A 20,941-nucleotide genomic window follows, 5' to 3' on the forward strand; every position below is an offset into this window, starting at 1 on the left:
GTTGTAGTAGCAGTATTAGCAGCAAAAGTAGAAAAAGCAGCAGCAGTAACAGCAGTTGCAATAATTACAGAAACACCTTATGAATGGTTGAACTGTAAACTTTTGCCCCTACAAAATAAAAGCACATTCAGTTTACTATTTGCAAAGAGCTGCAGTGGGAGGAGCAGATGTGGTGGTGTGGAATTTTACATCTACTCGCTGTCAAGAGGAAGCTCTTTCATCTGTAGAGCAGAACTGGGTGCCACTGCTTACGTGCATACATCAGGACTAAATGCACATATGCATGCAAATTCATGTATACACTGTTGGTGAATGCACAGTTCCTTAATGCAACAGTGAAAGCAATCAAACCTGACCTGTGTGGGGTATAGCCTGATGTCAGACTATAGCATCTGTGCTTTTAACCCTACAACAGCTGCTTCAAATCAAACCAGGGACTGCTGTTTGCAAAGAATTTGCCACATTTTCATCATGACTGTCAGTATGGACACTGGTGCTGAAACTCAAGCCTTCACAGTGGTAATTTCAGAACAGGCTATGCTAGAAGGGAAAAGAGGTGTGCATTTTAATGAGCTTAGTCTACCTACTGTGTTTCTCAATAATAAAAAGACTTTCGTTGCCCTGGGTGTTGCTTTAAAGAGCCCACACCCAAGTTTTTCTTAAGACTTCTCTGGGGAGACACCACTGCAGTCATGGTGGATGGTTGCAGAGTTTCTTCATTCAACCATCCCCCAGTGTGTAGTCCATGTATGTTAAATATGTCTGTTTTTGTTGGCTTATTTTGGGGTTTCTGGTTATTATTGTCCCTGTCCCTGTGTGTTAGCCCTGTAACAGACTGGCGACCTGTCCAGGGTGTACCCCGCCTCTCGCCCTATGACAGCTGGGATAGGCTCCAGCGCCCCCCGCGACCCTGAAAAAGGATAAGCGGAAGCGAATGGATGGATGGATGGTTATTATTGACCATTCGAAATTAGTTTTGTTGCTATGACAATTAGTTCTCGTTATTATTGTAAATGGAGTTTTGTTATTGTTTTCATGATTATTTTAGCATTTCTGGGTTCTGTTAGAACTGTCATTTTGTTTTCAGTTTACTCATGCTGGTATTGGGCTAGTTTCTACAGTGCGTTGATGCCAAGTCCCTATTATTTTTAGTTGCTTTCTGTTTTATTTTGGTACTTCCTTTTGTCTTGTCATGTGTGAAATTGGTCCCAAAATCAGGACTCATAACACAAAGGGATAAACAAAAAGAAGGAGCTTTATTGCTATGAAAAATTCAAACAATACAAACAAAACGAAACCTAAACTAGAACCTAGGAACAGTAAACTAAGAAACTGGGAACTAGAAACTAGGAGCAGGGAGTAGCAATAAGGGACACACAGCAATAAGGGACAACACGACAACAGAGGACTTCAAAACACAGGATCACGAGAGAACAGGAAACAGGAGGGAAAACATCTTGAAATCTAAGGAGCGTGAAAAGAAAAGTGTCTGGGCTTCTTTAGTTTCCTTGAAGACGTTTCAGTTCTTCAGAACTGAAAAAGCTTCTCAGATGAGAGGGGAAATATCTTTAACCGCCTAACACCCAAACTCTTCCATGACATTCATCTAAATTTCTCTTTGATATTTGGACTGATTGGCACCTGATGAATGTAAAAACAAAGAATTACCAGATTTTTTTTTTTTACATAATTTTTGTTTCTGAGAAAAATGAGATCCACATATGAGGATATTTGTTTAAAATTTCAATAGAACAGTGGCAGTTTAATGTCCTCGTAAGTGGATATCAGGCCCTTGTAGAGCAAAACGTAATACAGCGTGTTAGGAAGGAAGGAAGGCTCAGGGCTTAAGTAATCAGCATCATGAGCTCATCCGATTAGAATAAGAATAAGCAGTCATCTAATCATTCACAGGGTTCTCCTTTTATTCTCCAAATCAATAAAGCAAAGAAGGAAGGAAAGACACACATGGACTGCCAATGCTGAAAGAAAACAGATTTAAGTTACTCATTACCTTAAACAATACATAAAATAAAAAACCCCAAACAGAACCTCACCTCTGCTGGGGCCCCGTGTGGGAGTGAAGAAAGAGTGAGCCAAAAGTGAATGCAGTCCTTATATAATGTGTGACAGGTGAGTGCAATTAAGGACAAGCACCACACCCAATCAAAGGGGAGAGAAGTAAACAAGGTGCATCTGGTGAAGTGAGTGGGTGTGCTGGGATGTGCTAAAACGTGGGTCTTTACAACACAGTGGAACCCCGGCTTACGAAGACCCCGTTTAACGAAAAATTAAAGTTACGAAGGCACTTAAAAGCAATATGTCTGCCCGAGGTACGGCAAAATGCCCGCGTAACGAAATAGAAAAAATAGAAAATTAGAAAAAATGAAATGAAATTCCATGTTATGTACATGCACATGTACGTATGTATGCATGCATACGTATGCTTTCTTCAACCTCCGCAACCTCCACCAAGAACTTCGTCTTCAGCCAGCATCGCCTCACTCAAAAGGCGATGGAAAAAGGTGCTTCGACTTACGAAAATTTTGACTTACGACAGACCGTCTTGAACGAATTAATTTCGTAAGTCGGGGTTCCACTGTATTTTGGTGTAGACAACCCAAAATCTGATGTCCACATATGTGGACATCAGGTCCTAGGAGGTTAAGGAAACTAGAGATGGCACGATACCACTTTTTTATGTCCGATACTGATACCGATATCATAAATTTGGATATCTGCCGATACCGATATGAATCCGATATAGTGTTTTTTAATCAATAAAACTGTTTTTTAAATATCTTGCTGCATTTTGTATAAGTTCATACTCAAGTTTAAAACAACAACTACACTAAAGCTATTCTGTTATACCTGTATGCAAAAAAGAATATTTCATAGTTCAGCAATACTGATCAATCTAATAAACTTAAACCTGCACCATCCTCCCTATTCTGGTATTTTAAAGAGTACTTAGCATAAATATTAAGCAACCTAACTAATAGGGTTCCAACTCCCAGCAACAACAAAAATAAATAAATAAAAAATAGGGAACCACCCCTCACGCTCCACCTCATGATGCTTAATCGACGTAATCAACCTTAATTTGATGCAGTGTGAAATTTTTTTTTCAAGAAATATTAAATAGATTCAACATCTTTCTTCAACAGAGCTGCAGACTGCACAGATGGTACCTTCCCAAAGGAAAAAGTACTATAGCTTACTAGGTTATAATAGACTTAATAGTTACTATATACAATAATGGACTTCTATTCATTTTGCATCAAATTAAAACTTTGGGTGTCAGATAATTATTTATTAAAAGCGAGACATTTTAAATGAGAATAAGAAAGAAAAGTATGTCTTTGTGCCCCCTTTTCCCTGTTAATGCCCTATCGGCCCCCCTGGCTAAACTTTGCTAGATCCGCCCCTGCACAGTTACCAGCCGTCAGCTACGTAGAAAAAGATCCTCGAGTAGAAAGTAATAATAAATACATTCTAACAACAGCTGATCAAGCTTAAACGTGCTGCTGTTGTTCAGCCGCTGGTTTCCTCTTTCTGGTGCAAAGTGGGCCAAAAACAAACAAGAGAGACGGACTCGCGACAGAAAAGCCGATCAGCTGATCGTTAAGCAGTTTCATGATTGAAGTAGCAGCAAGAAGAGGCAGTCGCTCCATATATCGCTTGTTAAGCTTAACGCAGGAATGCTTTACATTCAGAGATGGACTTACACACTTGCTTTACTTCTCTCGGGGATAACTTTGTCGGAGATGAAATGCCGGGTTGCTAGCGAAGCTCCACATGCTATCCAGACCACCGACAGGTCCCGCATGCCACAGCCGCTCTATCACGTGATGCATACTGCTCCGACGTGCTAACGTTCTGAGGCGAGTTACGGCGTGTTGCAAGTTTTGTGAGGTGCTTTCGTGATATTTAATGGATCGGATTACATTTTTTATTTTTCTCCGATATCCGATCCAGTAATTTAGGTCAGTATCGGACCGATACCGATACGTAATATCGGATCGGTCCATCTCTAAAGGAAACTTAAAGAAATTCAGACACTTTTCTTTCCAAGCTTCTTAGACAATGACCTGGATGACTGGGAACCTTCACAGACACATCTTGAAGTAATCAGACACAATTGGGCAGGGAGGAAGCAAAACTGAACACAGGACGAGAGGCTTTCAAAATAAAACAAGAAACACACTGAGATGTAGACTAAAAGATAAAATCTTGACACTGGGACTTGGGGGAGAGAGACATGGGAACAATCAGACTGAGGAGACGGAGAGGGCGAGAGACACGACAGGCTGGGAGAACACAGACCAAGAGAGCCAGAATATGTGTTAATCTGTGTTATACAGATTACATGAACAAGAACCTAAGAGCTAGAAATATAACACAAATTCAACTCATTTTAATTAAACTAGAAAACACACACTGGGCCACAGACCCAGGGCTAAGCCCATTTACGGTTACTTTCCCCTTGTCTTTTTAGCTGGATTCTGATCAGCTGTGGCTCACTTTCAGAGCTGATCCCAAAAGCTTCATCTGGACGTAACGTTTTCAGTGGGAGAAACATTTCGTCACTCATCCAGAGTCGGCTGACTGCAGGTTTCCCCAACCTTATAAACCTGGGGTATCAAGCATAAATGAGCTGTTGGCCACTGTTGCCACTGTCACCTCAGTGGAGAGCCACTTTAGTGTTGTTCAAGTAGTACAAAAAAAATCAAACAAACAAGAAAACACCCAGAAATATATCCAAAAATGTAACGTTTTGTTTGTTTTTTAGACAAAACTGCAAATGTGAGTGCAGATCTTTTGTGTTTTCCTCACTCTTAACTGACTGAAGCCTTTCATTGAACTACCAGAACCACTACCACATTAGCACAACTTCACAACTTCAAGGGCCAAATTGCATTATATTTATTTTAGTGCTGTCAGCGTTAATCTGAAAAAAATGTTGTTAACGTGGCAAATCTCCGTTAGCGAGTTAACGCGGATCATCCCATGGTTGGGGCTGGACGGTGCTAAGGTGCTAACGTGTTGACGCCGTGCCCCACGCGCAGGGCGATCCGTGTTAACTCGCTAACAGAGATTTGCTGCGTTAATGCGATTATGGCGTTAACGTCATTTTAATGAGATTAACACTGACAGCACTAATTTCTTTACGTAAATATACAGGCCGTAAGTAGGGGTGACGTGGGCCGCAAGTGGCCCCCAGGCCGCAAGTTTGAACCCCTGTGTTATAAACAGTACATTTGTATAACGACTGAAACGACCACCACTGGTGAAGAATGGGCTGTGATGGGAGTTTTTTGATCGTTAATATGCAAATTGTCATGACCACTGATCAGCAACCACTGACCAATGGCCATGAGTCCCATTCACAGAGAGTTGGGGAATGGCTGCAATCACAGCATTGTAAGATGGTGACAGATGTACCCTTAGGCCCCTCCTCCATTCAGAGATGGTCTTTCCCTTTTCACGTAAATGGCCTCCTTGACTCCGCCCTCAAACCAGCGTTCCTGCTTGTCCAGGATGTTACATCCTCATCATTGAAAGAGTCTAAGTATTTCAGAGGCTTAGTAAATATCACTATAAATATAAGTTAGACGAGCCTGATAAAATCTATCTTATCCCTTTAGTAATTATTTGAGTTTGATAAGTTGAAATAAATGTCTAAAATGTTAACATATATGTTTGTGTTAAATTAAGGTTGTTATCTCAGACAAAAAATTCAGTATGTGCTTCACAGAATACCTTCTTTGCATGTGCTTAATATTTTTGTTTAAAATTGAATCAAAATATTTGAGAAATAGGTATCTATACTCATCAGTATCTTGGACTAAAATCATAAACAAGTAAAACACGATAACGTAGAGTAATTGAGTACCATGAGCCTTTTTCCTTGTTTTGTTCATTTTGTTTTTTAAATACTCTGAGCGTTTGTGTTTGCTCTCCTGGTTTGACATTCATCCTGCAAGTATGTGAGGCTTTGAGCTAAAAGGGGAGAGGCTCTTGTCTTTTTAGTGCTTGTTTATTTCAAGTTATCGCCATGTTTATGAGAATAAAATTTTTATTTGGAAAAATGTTTAAGATGTGGTCGTTTTTCATGCATGTATTATGAAACACACAACTACATATTAGTTTGGTTTTTTAGCCTTAAACTACCAGTGAAATACAATAACATTCATGTTTGAATGTCAGGGGGCGATCGTGGCTCAGGAGTTGGCAGGTACTCTTGTAATCGGAAGGTTGCCGGTTCGAGCCCCGGCACAGTCTCAGTCGCCTGGCCTGCTCTGTCAGTGCCCCCCAGGGCAGCTGTGGCTGCAACGTAGCTGCCGTCACCAGTGTGTGTGAGTGGGTGGATGACTGGATGTAGTGTAAAGCACTTTGGGGTCCATAGGGACTGAGTAAAGCGACATACAAATACTATTTATTAGTACAATTTTGATCACGTTCAGTTTACAATATTAAGCAAATGGAACAAAAGTTTGGATTAACTGACATCTATATTTCAGTTACATGACCAAGCATGTCAGTGTTATTTACTCAATTTTTTCATGTTTCTGTAACAACTACAATTATTCATTTCAACTTAATATGTTCAAGCTTTAGTTCAAGCTTTAGTTATGCAATTGATCAAGTATATTGAACAGATTTGACTGGTTTCCAATCTACTCAATATTTTTAAGTGTAAAGGCGTTGCCTCAAAAATGTTAAGTAAATATCAGTTTTCGTTTTTAGAGCGCACTGGTCTGTAGGTGTCCATCTGCGCTTGCGCTTGGTGATTTAAAAAATGTTTTTATGCTTCATTTAAATTTGCTGCTAAGTCTATTTTCATTGTTTCTGTCCATACAGGGCGCTGCTCTTGTGACCAGCAGGTTGTCTGTCAGTGTCAGTTTGTTTCATTGACCATTTTACACTGTTGCAATGGCAGCTACCAGAACACACCAAGAATGCCTGTTCAATCTGTCACATTAAAAATACTTTTTTCTGTGACAAACAGAAGTGATTTTAATGTCTCCTTTACTAGGCTGTGGAACAGTAAGCTTTAACGTTGTGTTGACAAGCCATTATATTAGGTACGCCTGTTAAGCATTCAGCTGCCATTAACAAAAATATATACAGCAACTGTAGAGTTAGGCATGCAGACCTGGATAAGACAATGTGCTGAAGTTGAAAACGAGCATTAGAGTGGGGAAAGTGATTTAAATGACTCTAAATGTCATGAAACATACCGGGCAGAACGCACGGAGGCACAGAGTTGCGGTGAAACAATTTATTTACAGTGAAGGGGATGCATTTTCAGGGACAGTGTATATACAATAAAATGTGAACGCGGAGCCGGGACATGCGGGTGAGGAGATGCACACTGGCACTCGATCTGAGGAGAGAGGAACAGGAGAATTAGGAGGGTCTTGCCCGAAACCGAGAAAACTATAAAAGAGACTTTACCGAGAGTTGGAGAACTTACTTAGTACTGTTTGCCAAAAACCTCCGAAAGGGAAACAAACCAAACGAGGCGATCCGGAGAAAAAGGGAGACAAAAATCCTGGTGAGGAAACAAAACTTCGTACAGTCACCAGCGAAAATAATCCACAGGTTCCAGTAGTGGTGTGCGGATCGATATTGAAATCTCAGTTCCTCCGATACCAGCAATTTATGTTCTAGAATTGATTCTCACATTAAAATATCGATATTTTAGTACTCTGGGGTAAATTTGTAGTTTTTCATTAACGGGAACACAGTGGAAAGAAACTACATCATTGGGATCGTCTAAATTTGAAGGAACTACTTCCTCTTACGCCTTTCATAGACATAAATGTGTCGCAGCCCCTGGCGTGGGCACTCACAACAATGGCTGAGCGTAAACAGAGTCATGTGCGGTCATATTTTACCTCCACAAACAGCCCAGACGCGGTTTGTGATACATGTGGAAAGACAGTGAGGTGTTGTGGCAACACCACTGACCTCGTCAAACACCTCAGAGTAAATCATATCACAGAGTATGATGAGCTTATGTTGAGACGAACTGAAGAGGAGGAGAGGGACGGGTGCTGCTGGGGCGAGACAGACGTCTCTCGTCCTTTAGTGCTGCAGGTCTCGATGCATTCTCAATCATCCAGGAAAGTAAATCTGGAAAGTGCTGCAGGCAGGCAACATGCTCAGATAGTGCACAACTTCAGGTTTTTTATTTCTATATGATTATACTGTGTTATTAAGCAATGGGAACAAGTAGTCTGATGTCCTGTAATGATTATGAAGCTATATTATTATTACAATTACATAATACAATTGTATATTGTATTATGAAATACAATGAAATATAAGTTTTTGTACAGAGCATCGGTATCGGATCAGTATTGTTGATAGGCAGAGCATAATTGTGATTATGACACTTTATCTTTATCATACAAAAATGTTTGCAATTTAAAGAAAAAGAGAAAGGGAGGCTATTACATGTGTGTCTACACTGTATGTGTTCTTCCTGCTGTGGAAAATACATGAACGGACAACTCCAGGCTTCCTTTTTTGTTGTCACCGATATCAGACAACATTGACTGCAGATGACATGTGGCACGCACTAGTTGATATTAGAACTGTACAATTTCCTCTCTGACTTTAATCACACTGTGTGGAACTAAACACACAAAAGAAAAGAAGAGTTCGGACACTTCCCCTGTATGGTGGTGGTTCCCTACGGGATTTATTTAAGTTATGAGATGCTTGTCAGAGAATTATGTGTGACGTCAGTGTAACGGACATCTAGCTTAAATTTTTGTCTTCTTTGTGTCTTGATCTTGCATTTTTCTTTTTGCAATAACATGCAGTCACAACTTATATTAATTCTTTGCTGCCATATTTAGCATCAGTGTGAACAGGACTAAGGTCAAGAAGCCCTCCTCACACCACCATCCTCTGCAGAAATAGCTCTATTAACTATTTCCCATCATCATTCTCTCCACCGCTGTTCCCCAGACTCCTCCAAACACACTCTCTATTTCTTTCTCTCTCCCCCCTCACTCTGTCACTCTCTCTCACACACACACACATACAAACACACAGATAAACTTCCTGTCATGACAAGGCTGAAATTAAAATGGCCTGTTAGTTTAAACCCGTTCACAGCACACGCTGATGTTGGGATATTTTCTCAGTCTTATGCAGATAGAGGCAGTCAGTAGTGCTGGGGTACAACTTGCAAACATTCTGTATGTAGGTTTGTGTGTGTGTGTAAATGGTAAATGAAATTGTCCTCGTGTAGAGCTTTTCTACTGTGCTTTCTACAGCTCGTCTCATCCACACTTTCATACAGGCCTAAGTGTGTGCCTTTCAATCTAACAAACAAAACAAGCTGTTTTTATTGGAGAGCATTAACTTTCATTCATTTCAGATATTTTGTCTTCAGTCATCTTAATAAGATATTGGAACTTGTTACTGTGATTTTATTACTGACTCAGAGTAATGCACAGTGAAAGTGAAATTAGCACATCTAAAAGCTGTTTGCTCAACAATGACAAGCACAAAACAGCTCTGTTAGCTCTCAGGGGGATAGCAGGCAGTGTAACAGAAACTAGCAATGATCCCGTTGAGTCACTTTGTGCTTCATGTTACTTCGGTCAGTTTTTAGTGCTGGAGTATTGCAAGTATAGCTGAAATAACATATAAAACATTATTCTGAAGACACTAAGTTTAAGACCAAATCTTATATCCAGTCTGTGGCCTATGATCTGCTCCATTAGAGGGGCTTTTTTATTGGTAGTGCTGTACACTCAATTCTTTGGAATTTCAGGTTGACACAACCACCAGCACTTTATACAGCCTCTGTAGAATTATCCACATATCTCACTTATCTTAACTGCACTACTGTATAGTTCTGTGTAAATAATCATTCTGTACATACGATAATTTTTAATCCTACAACTGTTTACAACCTGCATAGTTCACATTTCTGTATAGCTGTATATCTCAGATTCTGTATAGTTTTTCATATTTATATCCTGTTCATAGCCTGTACATAGCTTGTACTCACTACAGCCTGTACATACTTATAGTTATAGAATATTCACAACATACTTCATACCATGTACATTATAACATACCATAATAGACCCATTTCTGTAATATACTCACATATCTATATTATTGCTAATCCATCCATCCATCCATTTTCATCCGCTTTGTCCGGGGCCGGGTCGCGGGGGCAGCAGCCTAAGCAAAGAGGCCCAGACCTCCCTCTCCCCAGCCACCTCCTCCAGCTTATCCGGGGGAATACCAAGGCGTTCCCAGGCCAGCCGAGAGATATAATCTCTCCAGCGTGTCCTGGGTCTGCCCCGGGGCCTCCTCCCGGTGGGACATGCCTGGAACACCTCACCCAGGAGGCGCCCAGGGGGCATCCTTGTCAGATGCCCGAACCACCTCAGCTGGCTCCTTTCGATGTGGAGCAGCAGCTGCTCTACTCTGAGCCCCTCCCGGATGGCCGAACTTCTCACCCTATCTCTAAGGGAGAGGCCAGCCACCCTTCGGAGGAAGCTCATTTCTGCCGCTTGTATCCGCGATCTCGTTCTTTCGGTCACTACCCACAGCTCGTGGCCATAGGTGAGGGTAGGGACGTAGATCGACCGGTAAATTGAGAGCTTCGCTTTTACACTCAGCTCCCTCTTCACCACGACGGACCGGTGCAGTGTCCGCATTACTGCAGCTGCAGCCCCAATCCGTCTGTCGATCTCCGGCTCCCTTCTCCCATCACTCGCGAACAAGACCCCGAGATACTTGAACTCCTCCACTTGGGGCAGGAACTCATCCCCGACCCGGAGTGGGCACTCCACCCTTTTTCGGCTGAGAACCATGGCCTCAGATTTGGAGGTGCTGATCCTCATTCCCGCTGCTTCACACTCGGCTGCGAACTGCTCCAGTGCGAGCTGGAGGCCCTCACCCGATGAAGCCAACAGAACCACATCATCTGCAAAAATCAGAGATGAGATTCTGAGGCCACCAAAGCGAAAGCCCTCCGCCACTTGGCTGCGCCTAGAAATCCTGTCCATAAAAATTATGAACAGAACCGGAGACAAAGGGCAGCCCTGGCGAAGCCCATCACCCACCGGGAACGAGTCCGACTTATTGCCAGCAATGCGAACCAAACTCTTGCAACGGTTGTATAGGGATCGAATGGCCCGTAGCAATGGGCCAGACACCCCATATTCCCGCAACACCTCCCACAGGACACCCCGAGGGACACGGTCGAATGCCTTCTCCAAGTCCACAAAACACATGTAGACTGGTTGGGCAAACTCCCATGCACCCTCAAGTATCCTGGAGAGGATAAAGAGCTGGTCCAGTGTTCCGCGACCAGGACGAAAACCGCATTGTTCCTCCTGTATCCGAGGTTCGACTAACGGACGAACTCTCCTTTCCAGCACCCTGGCATAGACTTTCCCAGGGAGGCTGAGGAGTGTGATCCCCCTGTAGTTGGAACACACCCTCCGGTCCCCTTTCTTGAAGATGGGGACCACCACCCCGGTCTGCCAGTCCACAGGTACTGCCCCTGATCTCCACGCAACATTGCAGAGGCGTGTCAACCAGGACAGCCCTACAACGTCCAGAGCCTTAAGGAACTCGGGGCGGACCTCATCAACACCAGGGGCTCTGCCACCAAGGAGTTGTTTAACTGCCTCAGTGACCTCGCCCCCGGAAATTGGCGGGTCATTCCCCTCATCCCCAGACTCTGCTTCCTCCTCGGAAGACGTGTCAGTGGGATTAAGGAGGTCCTCGAAGTATTCCTTCCACCGCCCGACAATTTTTTCAGTCGACGTCAGCAGCGCTCCACCAGCACTATACACAGTGCAGGTAGAGCACCGCTTTCCCCTCCTGAGACGTCTGACGGTTTGCCAGAATCTCTTCGAGGCAGCCCGAAAGTCTTTTTCCATGGCCTCTCCGAACTCCTCCCACACCCGAGTTTTTGCTTCAGCCACTGCCCGAGCCGCATTCCGCTTGGCCTGTCGATACCTGTCGGCTGCCTCCGGAGTCCCACAGGCTAACCAAGCCCGATAGGACTCCTTCTTCAGCCTGGTGGCTCCCTTCACCTCTGGTGTCCACCATTTGGTTCGAGGATTACCACCACGGCAGGCACCAACCACCTTGCGGCCGCAGCTCAATGCAGCAGCTTCGGCAATGGAGACGCTGAACATGGTCCATTTGGACTCAATGTCCCCAGTCTCCCTCGGAATGCTGTTGAAGCTCTGCCGGAGGTGTGCGTTGAAGATCTCGCGGACTGGGGCCTCTGCTAGACGTTCCCAGCACACCCTCACTACGCGTTTAGGTGCACCAGGTCTGTCCAGCGTCTTCCCCCGCCACCTGATCCAACTCACCACCGGGTAGTGATCAGTTGACAGCTCAGCCCCTCTCTTTACCCGAGTGTCCAGAACATATGGTCGCAGGTCTGCTGATACGATTACAAAATCGATCATCGACCTACGGCCTAGAGCATCCTGGTGCCACGTGCACTTATGGACACTCTTATGTTCGAACAGGGTGTTCGTTATGGCCAAACTGTGATTAGCACAGAAGTCCAATAACAGAGCACCGCTCAGGTTCAGATCAGGGAGGCCGTTCCTCCCAATCACGCCCCTCCAGGTCTCGCTGTCGTTACCCACGTGAGCATTGAAGTCTCCCAGCAGGACAACAGAGTCTCCAGGTGGAGCACCCTCCAGCACCCCCCCCCCCCCCCAGGGACTCTAAGAAGGCTGGGTACTCTGAACTGCCACTCGGCGCATAAGCGCAGATGACAGTCAGGACCCGTTCCCCGACCCTAAGGCGCAGGGAAGAAACCCTCTCGTCCACCGGGAAAAACCCCAACGTACCGGCAGCAAGCCGAGGGGATATTAGCATACCCACCCCAGCCCGCCGCCTCTCACCAGCCCAAGCCATGCATAGAGGTGAGCCCGACTATATCTAGCCGGTATCTCTCAACCTCACGCACTAACTCAGGCTCCTTCCCCACCAGAGAGGTGACATTCCATGTCCCTATTGCCAGTCTTGGCAGCCGGGGGTCAGTCCGCCAGGGCCTCCGCTCCTGGCCGCCACCCGGCACACAATGCACCCGACCCCTATGGCGCCTCCTGCGGGTGGTGGGCCTGCGGGAGGATGGGCCCATGTCTCCTCTTCGGGCTGTGCCCAGCCGGGCCCCATGGACTAAGGCCCGGCCACCAGACGCTCGCCCTCGGGCACCCTCCCCGGGCCTGGCTCCAGGGCGGGGCCCCAGTAACCCTATCCCGGGCAGGGTAAACTGTTCCCTCGATGTCCTTTTCATAAGGGTCTTATGAATCGCTCTTTGTCTGGTCCCTCACCCAGGGCCAATTTGCCATGGGAGACCCTACCAGGGGGCAAAAGCCCCCAGACAACATAGCCCCTGGGATCCCTGTGACACACAAACCCCTCCACCACGATAAGGTAGCGATTCAATATATATTGCTAATATATATTGTAATATATCTATATTACTAAAGCACTTCTGGATGGATGCAAACTGCATTTCGTTGCCCTGTACCTGTGCATGTGCAATGACAATAAAGTTGAATTCTATTCTATTCTATTCAAAGTAATTTGTTTGCAACCTCTCAGAACCACCATATTACGGAGAAAATGTTTTCTACATTTTCTGCGGGATTAATTATGCTTTAGAATAGAATAGAATAGAATAGAATAGAAGGCACAGAAGAGTGCCTTTCATTTTCTTTATTCCTTCGTCGGCCTCATTTTCTCGGGAGAGCACGCGCTTAAGGACGCAGACAATAGGGATGACATCAGATGCAGATGAGGATGATCCGCTTACCTCCTTTGTTAACTCCTCAAAGGGAGCTAAAGCTCTCAGGACCTTTTCCAGTAACCCCCACTGCTGTGCACTAAGTGTGGCAGGCAGATCATACTCTGCAGAATATGCACACAAGGCTCGCTTCTGTTCTGTGAGCGTCTTGATCATATAATATGTGCTATTCCATCTTGTTCGCACATCTTGTATCAGACGTTTGGGTGACATGTTCAGCTCCATTTGAATGTCCTCCAAATGCGAATATGCCTGTGGTGAGTGTTTGAAGTGACCCACTATTTTTCTGCCCACTGTCACAGCATCACATACACCACGTTGTGCAAGCAGTCCCTCATTCACCACAAGTTGCAAAGTGTGCGCGAAGCATCCCAAACTTGCAACACCTAGCCGGTCCAGTGTTTTGAAAATGACAGTCTTCACTACAAAGCTTTCTTCGTTATGAATTAGCATACACGTTTTTATTGAACATTTGAAGAACTAGCAAAGAACACAGAAACTCTTGTAGAGGACATAAAGTCAGAGATAGAAACGACAAGGGGCAGGTGCATCTAGCACAGGTAGAGCTGCTGCAAAACCCCACAGAGCCCAGCAGCCAGCAACAAATTCTGGATCCTTTGCTTTTAGTTAGCAGTTAGCATTAGCAGCACATCCTGTGTCCAGACTTTTATGCTGCGCACTGTGACTCACAGCAATGGTCCCGGGTCAGCCGTGACTTTGTATTAAACTAATCCTAAAGTAATAATGGTATTTCTAACTGAAACTGTATGACCCTTCAAGGACCTGCAGTTCAAAAAAGCTCCCCTCCGACAGCCAAACCCATCTGTTCTCTGATTGGATTGTTACATTTGTGATTAACATGATGAAAGGAAGAAAAATAGGGTCAAAATTCGTACTTGTAACTTGCAGAGATTCACGTTTTTTTTTGGCTAAGTCCACACACAAATCTTTTTTACGCACACACAAATTATTTTTACACATACAAATCCTGATTTACAAGTACAAACTATTTATGACCACATTTTGAGCCCATACCAGCAGAGTGAAACTGAAAAATGGTTTGAAACCGAAAAATGGATTGAAACTGAAAAAAGAAATTGTAAGCGAAAACAAAAAAATTACAGTTTCAATTAATTTTTTTTCACTAACCATTTTTTTTACAGTGTCAATACAAGATTTTTCAGTACATTTATTTTAGTTACAATAATTTTTTTTCGGTTTCATTTCAAGGTGGCATCGTTCTGATCCCATAGTTCCCAAGATTTTTTTGCTAGGCCCCCCTTCCCCTTTGTTTTACAAGAAAAATGTTCGCAGCCCCCCCCCCCCCCCCCCCCCCCCCACGCGCACACACACACACCCTCCAACCACACGCGCCCATATTTTGCTCCATTGTGGTTTATTTCACACCTCAAACATTTAGTAAACAGTTAAGCAAATACAAGTAAACAGCAATAAATTACAGGTAGTAATAAAATAAACTACTAACTCTTTTACGCTGCGTCCGCACCTACACGGGTGATTTTGAACACGCAGCTGTTTCGTCCACGTAAACGGCGTTTCGAATCTCCGAAAACGGAGATTTTTTAAAACTCCTTTTTTGCGTTTCCGTGTGGACGAGGAATACAGAGTTGGTCACGCAGCGTCAAAGGTATGCGCCTTTATTCACGTCACGCTGTGGCCACGTTATTGTTTACATGAGATGAACTGCAGAATGATAGAGACGAAATACTGTTAATCTGACTGTCTGCAGGTTTTACACGCAGTTACTGTCCCTCCATTTACAAAGGCAGAGGCGTCACGGTGTCATTATTTTACATGTAGTTGTTTTTTCCTGTGTAATAATGTTCAACATTGCATCAATACATTTTTCAAAAAATGCCTCTCTGTGCAAAATGGGTTCAAAAACATAAACAGCTGTGGGATCCTGTTTGTCTGTGATTTAAACAACCCAGCGCTGCTCCTGATGCAGGGAAAACCAACCCTGCAGGGAGACCTACCTCAGCACCTGTGCAGGTGAAGCCAAAGGGAAGATTTGCTTCACCATATTTTCTAGTCTTTGTCTTAGAATGAAGTTGGTTTGGAAACATATTCAGCGACGCTTCATCTCCTGCTTTGCGTTTGTGTGGGCGCCCCGTGCTAGCAGTGTCCAAGCATTTTTTCCCTTTTCATACCGCGCCCCCCCTGCAATGGCCTTGCCCCACACTTTGGGAAGGTCTGTTTTGGGGGAAGCAATAGCTGCAGAGGTGACGAGGGCTGTATCCCAATTCAGGGTCTGCAGCCTTAAAGGCTGCATTTTAAGGCCGATTACATCAATTTGAAGCCCTCAAATGCGTCCTTCATTCCCCTGAATTTTAAGGATGTGGCGGTGTAGACTTTGTGGCCCAACATATCCCAGAATGCATAGCGCGGCGGTGGGTGTGGATAATTTAGCCGGGCAGAAGGGGAGCGGCGGAAGAGTGAACTGTCAAAAGTAAGTACTGAATATTGTGTCACTTATTTATCTGCAAATGTTTAATAATGAAGAACATTAAAACATTCCTGTTGGCCACATGTTGGCAAAGTTATGTGACATTAGTGACGTTTGTACTAACTTGGTTTTAAAGCCTTTACTTCAAAATATACGCCGTTCAATAGCTGAGCTTAATCTCACAGAGATTGTGATGATTTTGTGGATAATTAAAGTCAGTCATATATCCACAAACACAACAAGCTGAAAGTCAGTGACGCTGCTCGGTTTGCAGTCCTGAACATCACGGCACAAGCAGGATTCACTGCACTGTTAATGTGAGCTGTGTTATATTGCTGCCTCTGTTCGGTGGTGTCGAGCCAAATGGACTTTAACGTGTGTGTGAACGAGCTGACGGTTCACTCGTTAAGCTGAAAGAAAGATGCTTTAATCACAGCAGTCACACATGTGTCCACTGCACCATCTGGAACTCTTCTTGTTTACACTCGTAATAACACAAACACTAAATCCTGCTTCTCTGTGCTGTTGTGTAGCAGTGTGTACACCTGAGACTGTCACCTGTCTGTCTGTCCTGCACTCTCTCTCTGTTTCTTTCTCTCTGATTGTGGAATAAAAGTATGAACATGTGTTTATAAGTTACACTTGTGTTTGAATCCTGCAGCTTATCACACATTTGATTTCCATGTGTGACGACTGCAAGTGTCCAGAGTGAGGACAGACTGAGGGACCCACTGCTGCACATCATCTGTGAGGCTTTGCACCCCTGATGATCCACCAGGACAAACTCAGCAGTGTGTGAGGAAGAGGAGGAGGAAGAGCCAGCAGCAGCTGACAGATGGAGAGAATAGACAGACTGTTCCCTGTTTGTGAAGGACTGCTAGGAAAGTTTAACATAACTGTCTGTGCTGAATCAGTCTTATTAGGTAATGTTCAAATAATGTGATCATCCCAGTGTTTCCAGTGTGAGAGAAAGTACTCAGAGTACTCAGGGCCTTCAAGCTACACACCATGAAAGGCAGCAACAAGTTTAATGTTCAGAAACCTAAAGTATGTATCAGCAGCAGAATGGAGCTAAAATAAATGTTGGTTTCAGTTCTATGAAGCTTTGAGTATTTTGGATCAGTAGCTGCTGTGTTTGTTGCATCATATTGCTGTAATTGTTTATATGCTTTATATATTCTGAGCTAAGTTGATCTATAGTGTTACATCATATTCTATAAGGATGTTATGTGTTTGTAGACTTTCTGCCCAGTTTGACCCATTTAGCAGAAGTCAGCCTGTTTAAGGCTCTGATATCTATTCTGTGTGACTTACAGCAGTTATGACATGGTCTGATTTTCTCACCCAATAAAGGAATATTTCATATATCAGTCTACTCTTCATTCTATCAGACACAGTTACCACAGCTCGTACATTTGCTTTTTACACATATATGTAAGCATTGAGCCACATTTAGCAATGCCAGCATATTAAAAGAACAATATTTGTCTCTTATATGTAATGCATCTATAGATACACTGTCAAAGATACTCGTCTTTGAGTGAAGATTTAAGGTGATAGGAAATATAAATAAATGCAACTTGAACCTTTGACACAGAGTTCAAGCTCACTGCTGTAATATATCCTGTAATGTACAGGGTGGGGCATTTATATGGATAAACCGTAATAACATGGGAATGGTTGGTGGTATTAAAGTCCTGTTTGTGGCACATTAGTATATGTGAGGGGCAAACTCCTCAAGATGGGTGGTGACCATGGTGGCCATTTAGAAGTCGGCCATCTTGGATACAACTTTTGTTTTTTCAGTAGGAAGAGGGCCATGTGACACATCAAACTTATTGGTAATGTCACAAGAAAAACAATGGTGTGCTTGGTTTCAACATAACTTTATTCTTTCATGAGTTATTTACAAGTTTCTCTTTGTTCACAGCCATTGACATGTCGAACAGGACTTTAATATCACCAACCATTCCCATTTTATTACGGTGTATCCATATAAATGGCCCACCCTGTATATATATCATAATAATCTGACAATAACTATAATATTGGCCATATTATATTTACATTACCAGAGTGAGATGATTTTAGTCTCATGAACAACATGAGCTAATTGTTATTTCCTAACTAATCTTAAATGAGTGTTCAGCACAGAAATGAAGCCCAACAATCATGTTTACAGTCCTGTGGTCTCAGCCTCAGATACTCAAGTAATCAAAGTGATGTCATAAAAAAATGAATGACCAAAAAACCATTTTCTCCTTCATTTCTGTCACACAAAGCTGTATGTAACATTTCTCGCGGTTAGTATCATGGTTGCTAGGCAACCTGAGCAGTGCGATGAAGGCTACCCATATGGAAAAGATATATATAAATCTTATAAAGTTTGTATCTGTCTTGTGTGAAACTTGTATGAAAAGCATACAAGAGTGAAAACAGATATAAGATCCCTTGAAAAATTCTATAATGAAACTTGTATGTTTTGGATACTTACTAAATATATGAAAGTAATGAGAAAGTGGCCACTTTCACGACTAAATCACATAAGTTTTTACTATTTCTTTTCCATATGGGTAGACCGTCCCATTTCACAAGCCTCTCACTTCCGCGTACTCAGTGCGCGTACTGCACGTACTCCGAAGCATGCGGTCGCTGGATTGGGACACAGCCCAGCTCTTGTGGTTTGTGTGCTTTTGCTGCATTATCCTAAGTTGCACTACATTTGAACTTTTAGGGCCACCGAACAATAAGGTTAAATGTTAAACGGTTTAATGTTAAAGTTAAACATTTAGTGCAGCACTAGAGTAAGCATGATTTTTGGGGGGAATAATATACATAAAATTGAATTTGATGCATAGTGCTGAAGTTTACAAACAAATGAAATGCACACTTTGTTGATATGCCATACAGGACATACATCAGCTACATCAAGAGTCATTGCCCATAGCTCAGAGCTAAATCTGGCCAATACCAATCATCATAGAAAATATAGCCATGGTTAAGTTTGTGGAAAATATTAACTCTGATGTCTACAAGAGTGCACACTAGTATAATGACTGCTTTCTGTGTAACTACTTTGTACATTTTCATTACTGACAGTAGGGAGATCTTTTCACAAATTCTAGATGTATGCATATTCTTGCAACTGAAAGACTACTGAAAAGAACCATTAGAGTGCCCAGATTAGAGTTTTAAGTTTGAAATGTCAAATGAAGCTAAACATTTAGTACTTTTAGTCATGTAATCAACTCTATTCATTAAACTCCAGATCTATTTTCAAAATAGAAAAAAGAAAATGTTTCTACTGCTATCTTTTCAGCTTGATGTGGTTCCAATGCCTCATTCATATATACACACCTTTACTCTTTACATTTGTTCTGTCCCTCTGTGAGTCTTTTTTTTCCATCTTTTTAGTGCAGAAAGTTTTGAAAAGAGGACTTTTGTGTTTGCAGTAGACTCACGTTATACATGAACTGTTGTCACATTTGCAGGGGCCTGTTTTGTCTTGCAAGTATGTTTTTTACTGTGACGCTAATAGCTTATAGAATGGGAAACTACCAGCTCCTCAGGATACACACTGTTTTACTCAGGCCGTTCACTCGGATGTGGCTGATAAAAAACCTGACTGACTGGTTTTAGTTTTGTAGTACACGGTAGTGCTGGGTGTGGTGATGAGTGAGGGCTCAACACTTCATTACACAACTCCACGTGTTACTCGCTGACTCGCTGTTCCATCCCTCTGAATAAATATGAGTGCTAGAAAACGTTTCAACATCGCCATCATGTGGAGCTTGCAGGCAGTGTTGGGAAGGTTACTTTTAAAATGTATTCCACTACAGATTACAGATTACATGCCCCAAAATACATTTTGTAATGTATTCCGATACGTTACTCAATGAGAGTAACGTATTCTGAATACTTTGGATTACTTAATATATTATCATGCTTTTTACAACTACATGAATGTAGTATTCATGTGATTTGTTACTATTATTGTAACAAAATACTAAAAATGTTACTATTATTGGTACTATTATTGTCTTTTCCAGGTCTTTAGGCTACTGTCATGGTCCTGGGTGTTTTGGATTAACCCGGGTTCTCGCGGTTTGTCCTGCCCGTGGGTCTGTCTTACATTATAAGAGTGCCTGGGACTTGTAAAGAGTTATTCATCGTGCACTTTGTAAATAAATTCACTGTTCATTATAGGAGTCCTGCATTTGGGTCCTACTTCTCACCTGCAGCTCCACGGTCTGACAGACCTTCACAGAATAATCCAGCCACAAATGGGCCCAGGACTGTGACGTTTTTAGTGACTCACAAAGATGGACAAGTGCACAGTTTTGTGTTTAACTGTCTGTTAGCTTGCCTGAAAGCATTGTGCCCTGTTGAATGAACAACTCTTTTGTTTTTAGTTATAAGGTAGAGTTTTCATATCAAACTGCTCAGAAATAGAATTAAATACATATTAAGATATTGAATTACATGTAAATAACTGTAGTGGCAAATTTCTGTCCCAAGCTTCGAAAAAATAATTCTTCCACTTCTTAATGTGAGCTGTTCAGATTTATTTCGGACTCGTACATACAAACAAAAGATGTCACGGTCAAAAAACTATTTGCTGCTACAGCGCACATTTCCATTGCCGTCCT

The 20,941-nt window shown here is 42.8% G+C and overlaps 1 protein-coding gene across 1 annotated transcript in view; it reads right to left on the minus strand.

Moving 5' to 3' along the window:
- ano1a (anoctamin 1, calcium activated chloride channel a) overlaps positions 1-20,941 on the minus strand; it is an 80,182-nt gene that overhangs the window by 56,383 nt on the left and 2,858 nt on the right. The window lies entirely within an intron of this gene.

Source organism: Aulonocara sp. 'chitande type north' Nkhata Bay, linkage group LG1 (assembly GCF_057382095.1).
Source record: "Aulonocara sp. 'chitande type north' Nkhata Bay isolate Kocher_YH1m ecotype deep benthic linkage group LG1, A_spYH_male_GT1.1, whole genome shotgun sequence".
Taxonomy (NCBI): domain Eukaryota; kingdom Metazoa; phylum Chordata; class Actinopteri; order Cichliformes; family Cichlidae; genus Aulonocara; species Aulonocara sp. 'chitande type north' Nkhata Bay.